This window comes from Cupressus sempervirens, chromosome 5, assembly GCF_028749045.1.
Source record: "Cupressus sempervirens isolate cs-2001-9-10 chromosome 5, ASM2874904v1, whole genome shotgun sequence".
NCBI lineage: Eukaryota > Viridiplantae > Streptophyta > Pinopsida > Cupressales > Cupressaceae > Cupressus > Cupressus sempervirens.
The window spans coordinates 520,558,938-520,565,623 of record NC_143122.1 but is presented as its reverse complement, the minus strand read 5'-3'; the positions used below and the strand labels follow the sequence as shown (position 1 = coordinate 520,565,623).

Sequence of the window (6,686 nt, the reverse complement as noted above, 5' to 3'; positions counted from 1 at the left end):
CTCTACCTAGGGCTTCATTCTTGAATGATTGTAGGCAATTTGAGGGTTAATTCATTTAATTCCAATCATATTAACACTTGTGTGAATTTTTTTATTGTTGACTACCAGGTATAAGTGCAATTTCCTGTAAGAGAGTGTTAAGGTTGTAGGCTGCCTCATATCAAACCTCAACTACTTCTTTTCATTTGGGTTAGCCATTTGATTGGAAGAAAAATTATCTAGTACTTAGAGTAATGACACTCTTGATTAATTCAGAATGTACTTGTATGGCATTGTGCTATATAAATATGGAAAGGAGAAATCAGCCTATGATGTTCTTGTGATATCTTTTAATGCATATGCATGGAGCTGGAGTGTCTGGCTTGAGCTACAGGCTTTATGTACAAATATTAGTATCCTAAATAGGCTTGAGTTGAAAGATTATTGGATGAAAGATTTTTGTTCTTATAAGTGCTTACTTGGAACTCCACAAAATTATTGAAGGTTTAGAAAAATATATGATGTTACAGGAATATTTCCTTTCAGAGAGTATATTTCAAGTCATATGAGCATCAATATTTTATAATTCAAGTGATTATAAGAGAGATGAAAGCTTATATATGGATATGATCAAGTATGATGCCTATCATATTGACAGTATGGATATCTTTACAAACATATAATATGTAAAAGAATTTTTTACTTCCCTACCTAGCACATAAAGTATTTTTTTACTGAAATATATAGGCCTAAGTCCAATTTTATAATTTAAAATTATTGTAGTCTCAAAGGTCAGCATGAAAATGTTGTTTTGTATTTCATGTGGGCAATAAAGATGAAAAAGAACTATCTGGAGGAAACTTCTTAAGCACACTCAAGCTAGAGTAGTACTAGGATCGGTAACCTCCCATGAAGTCGCTGTGCTTCACCTCTATGACCATCACCTAGATCTAATGAGTACTAAGTGTTCCATTTATTCTCAAGAGAGATGGATTCATATTGAATTACTACTCATGAAATATGAGTCAATGAGTTGGACTCAAAAGCTACTGGCAACAATATCACAATCTGACTTGATGTGAAAATTATCTCCTACATATCAAAAGAACTACCTTTCAACATGGGCACTTATGGGGCAAGAATATGTTGAAATGAAAAATACTCCAGTCGGTGTTGATGCTTAATAATGATTTATTGATATAAATCAAATAGACTATTATGTGATATGATTTAGGGAAAAAATTGTGAAATTTTATGCATGCTCAACCATGTTCTTTATTATCATCAGAAAGAAACTTTTTTGAGTCTTGATGATGCTCACTTGTGAATTGATATTTATAATTTATATGACAATGAGAAATTACAAATGCTTGATCAAGCCATGAAGTATTATATTAAGGATTTAAGAAACATGCATCTAGGGTGCCATGATGAAGCTATTACAAAATGAATCTTGATAGCAAGAAAATTAATAGAATTATTTTCCCAAAACTGATTGAAGCACTATTGTACCTTACAAATACTTTGAATAAAATAGGAAAAAGTGATTTTCTTTATACCTGGAAATAATTTGAACCTTATCCAATGTGATTGAATGCAATTTTATCTTTAGTATTCTTGCTACCGAGTGGAGGAGCATAACCTATAAAACCTGCCCACAAAGAAAAATCAAAAAAATTGTCATTTTTCACTAAAATATATCATACAAATGTAATTTACTAATGCAATGTATTAAAGAGATGGTTCTTTTAGTTGATATTCTTATCTACTAAAATATTAAGATAGGGAATTTGAAATTCTTTTAGCTTGGCAGATTAGATGACCTTTTTGTAGATTGATTACCTTGACAATAAATTAGTTTTTTCAATGTTCATTGTGTAAAAGCTATGTCGAAAATTGACAATAAATTATGCAGAATCCAAAATAAATTAACAGCAATTTAATTTGTCATATGAAATTATTCAGAATCCAAAATGAATTCAATCCTAGTTTTTTAACAAATCTATCTACCAGACCCTATTAACAAATCCCAGTATTTGTCTTCCATAGAAGTTCTTTGTCGAATTGGTACTCCATTATAAGGTATCTGCTACATTTTACTCTTATTTATTCTTTTTTGTCTATTCTAAGAATTATCTTTAATGGTTTACTTCAACATGAGTTGCTACTTTTATATCATGTGCACTTATTCTCTCTTTTCTTGTAACCATGGACAGAAGAACCCTAGTTTTCATACAAAAGTTTGAAAGAAGAATACATAGTAGAAGATACAACTACAAAGATTCTCAGTGATACTTAAATCTATTTTCCAATTGGTTCTGATGGATCTAGAAAAAGTTTATATTGGATCTTATATTTATATTATTATGTTTATCTTGATATTGATCAAAAATCAGAAATTCATATGAAATAGTTTTATTTTACAATTATATATATTTCTCTCTTTTCTTTTTATATATAAACACATGAACTTTATAAATTTATAAAAAAAAATGTTTTATGAATTCAACCATAGAAATTCACAAACAGGATGTACCCTAACCCCTCCCCGAACTGAACCTACAATTTAACCTATTATACTTATATTTCAATGTAAACAAGACAAGATTATAAATCAACTCATGGAGATATTATCATTCTACCATTCTCATATTGGTTTTTCTAACAATCATTTGGATTTCCATAGACCATAAAACAAGAGGGAAAAGCATGTGCTCTCAAATAGAATAAAATGTTGGCACATACCTATCTTCCACATTCCAATTCCAGTGGACAAAGTCACCAACAGATATTATGCCAAGTTATTGATAATAGATTCTAAATGCATATATTCAAATGGAAAATATGAAAATAAACAAGCGGAATAGAATCAGTTATTTACCTTTGGGAACACCCAATTTAGGGAAAACTCTAGTGCATGTTCTTGCTACAGTTACAAGAACAAACTACTTGAGATCTGAAATAGAACAAGCTTCAACAATACATTACAATATATATATGGATCTTTTGACACTATTACTAAAATTGTTTACCTTCTAGGTAAGAACATAATTTTGTTTCAATATAAAAATCTTCAAAAGGAATTTCATATCAAAAAAAAAAAAGTAACAAAAAAATAAATTAAATTGCAGTGCAGTAGGAATAATATAGCACATAATGAGTACTAAACCTCAGTTGAACAAAAGACTATATAGTGGCTTCAATAAAATTGATGCTACACCTAAACCATCACTTGTAGTAAGCAACTTGAAGATATGCAGTACAAACCATCCCAAAGAACAACCTCTACTTTTTAAAAGCTTTCATTTTTACTATGTGAAGTTACCTCATTGCATTTTACAGATGAGAAGTCTACAATAGTTGGTGACTCGTAAGCATCAGCACTGAGGAAATCCATTGTCTGCTCAGTTTGTTGGCTGTGAGTATCAATATTTTAAAGTCCTGGTGGTGGAGGTATCAATAGGAGTTGACCTATTCACTGATTATTTTCAATGTTATCAACTCTCTGATGAGCTTGTGCACTAGATCTTGACCTACAATGCATAAAATACTATTATTTCTCTTTTGATTTTTCTTTGTAGAAGCCTATCAAATCATAGTACATGGATTTAATAGATGAAAGGAACTAGTTGAAAGAATTTGATGAGTAACTACATTATTTTAAAATCACACAAACCCATGGCATGTGTAAGAAACATCTTGGCAAAGCTCCTACAGACAATTTCAAATATACTAAATTACCACTTGTTTAAACCAACAATCACATTTCTATAAGAACTAGCCATCCATAGATAAGTTACCTACGAGCTAGTTGTGTTAAATTATCCTCAATATCATCTTCCTCATGGTTGACACTGACAAGAGGAGCTGCATGAGTTGATGTTCTTTTTCATGTAATAGGAGACCCTATAGTAATGGAGTTGTGTTTCCCTAGCACACAATCTAATTCATCATTCAATGCAAGACCCTGACCAAGAAGCTCCTCATCCCTGCATTAAATTTGAAATAAAGGTGAACAACTAGATAATGGGCTAATAAAACATGCTTTATTGCTAGTGAGAAGCATTAAAAACTAGTTCACTTTGCATTTCTAACCTTGGTCAGGGTCTTCGCAACATGCTCGCATTCAACCTTTGATGTAAAGGAGAAGTACACAAGCTCACAACCCTTAGGAAGGCTTTTTTAGAGAAGAAGTTTCTAAGTAGACACAAATCCTCACTAATAATGCTGCTGCAATTTTCTTATTTAAATCCAAACAAAGTTGTATTATCTTGGGCAGAGGAGACTACTGTTGTTTGTTGTTAAGGATCCTTTGGGTCAGTAGAATCATATGCAAACTAGATGTGACATTGCAGTAAGCAAACTATAATAAGAGCTAGGAGCTTGCCTAGTGATCAGGGCTTGAGACTGGGCACTACATAAAGCATTTGTAGGCATTTGAGTCTCAAGTGTCACTAGCTAAAAATCAAACTGAAAAGGAAACTTGGCAAATAAAACTAAATAAAAATAGTCTTCTTGAGTAAACATCAACATTGTATGAACAATACCATTACAATGCACTATACTTGGTACAAATATATTGTTGGATGAGTATAAAGAACATTGGTGGTGAATTCAAGTCCAAGCTGCAAAAGCAAAGACATTTACATAAAAACTAAGCAACCCTGTTTGGCAAGAAAAGATATACAGAGATTTCCAACTGAAATTACAAATTGATGCTAAAAAACTTAAACCATAAGAATTGTTTTGTAGAATAATAAAGAAGAAAGATGAAGAATCAAACACCTGAAGCATACAATGTTGATGCACCTTCAAAAAGATCATCTGAAAGACATCATATGCTCAGGCTGAAGGAGCTTTGAGATTCATTACTACACTCGGGAATGGGCTCATCTTCAATCTTTTGAAGATTGAAGATAAGCCATTCCCGAGTGTAGTAATGAATCTCATATAATGCAATCTCATCTATGAAGCGTATTAAAAGCTAATAGAGCATCTTCACTAGTTGATCTCCCTTACGAGCCATAGGAGAATGCCAAAGATAGTCATGATGCTAATAGGCACATCATGACTATCTTCAACACTCCCTATGGCTCTTGTGGTTCTACTCTTATAACATGAGGCTTCCTCTTCTTTTTTCAAGAATAAGGCTGATGCGGCCCTGTAATAAGAAATAAATGGGTTTAATTTGGATTATGTACAACACAAAGAAAACCAAAATGTAATAGAAATTTTTAACAGAGAAAAAATTTATATAAACTTATAAAACTCATAATAATTAAAGGCCATAAACAAGAGCTAAATTCTGAGTAGAAAAAGTCTAGACACATGAAGCATACCTAATTGATCAAAATCAAATCACTGCCAAGCCTTTTAACCACTCCTTGATAGCACTTTCTCTATCACCAAGTTTGCAGCAAGGTTTCTATTTATTTTTTGATCTAATGTTAATACGGCATCTTCATCTAGAAATTTCTTCAGAGCCTGAAAAATTTATACATGAAGTGATCAAAAACTCAAAATTTGTCATGAGAAATAGAGCCCCAACACTAATAGTTTATACATCTGCTAAAATCATAACAACCCTATTCAAGGAAAAGCATCCTTTAATTCAATATGGTTCACAAGAAAAGACTCAGTTTATACAATTAGGATGAAAAACATTAGTAAGGGACATTGATTGCCAGCACAAAAAATATATTGTTCACAGAAGTGGTAGTGAAACTAACATTTGTATTTGTGCCAAGTACAATTAATTATGTTATGTATCACCACATGGGTACCATATGCAAAAGAAACATTAAAATCCATCATAAAATACTACCTTTGATCAGTCTCTGAAACATAACAATCTTAGATGATGGAACTTCAACATCCCTAGAAAATAATTCACATAAGATGTTAGCCAACTCTAAACTTTAGTTCGGGCAATTCCTAGATAGCATTTAATATTTCTTGCAAAGCATTCAAAATTGAAAACTATTATACAAGAAAATATCAATCAAAACTCTGTGACTTCTAGCATCCCTCTCGTCTATACAAATGTGGAAGTTTTCATCAACACATGGGCATTCATCACCATCTCCAAGCTTTATCTCTGAGACCTATTTAATTCTTTGTCTTAAATGATGAAATATATAAGCATTTATATAGTAAGATTTTAAAGTTTTAAATCCCAATAAACTTCAATAGAATACATATTTTAAGAGCTTTATTTCTCAACATGTTTTATGGGAAACTAGAATTTGGCAGCTAGCAATGTAGAGTGTATGTTTAGCGACTGAAAATATAAGACTCTTATCATTAAATAATTTTATTTTATTTTGTGAAAATTATTTCCAAAGAGATGAGCCAAGTCTAAGCCCAAGGAATCACCAAATTTTAATGTCTAATGCCTACAACTTAGATCAAGCAGATTGAACCTTGGAAACTTTTCCAGAGCTGAAATCATTTCCAAAAAGTTTTAGAGAAGTCATAATGAGTAGTCTCATTATAAAGTTTTAGAGAATTCATAATTGGCAGTCTTATTACTACCAACAAAAGACACGAAAATGTGGGGTAACAACCATCAGTAGTAGGTGAACAATACAGAGGGCCCTAAAATGACTGAGAGAATGGATCTGTAATCAAAAGGCTGAATTAGATTTTTCACCCAAGGTACCCACTCCTCTATTAATTATTTTTTAGTGTTTTCAAACATTTCCACA

At 31.6% G+C, this 6,686-nt stretch overlaps 1 pseudogene; it reads left to right on the top strand.

Annotated features, from left to right (window-relative positions):
• The first annotated feature begins 202 nt into the window (after positions 1-202).
• On the top strand, positions 203-1,429 carry LOC149556991 (anaphase-promoting complex subunit 8-like; annotated as a pseudogene).
• The last annotated feature ends 5,257 nt before the right edge of the window (positions 1,430-6,686 follow it).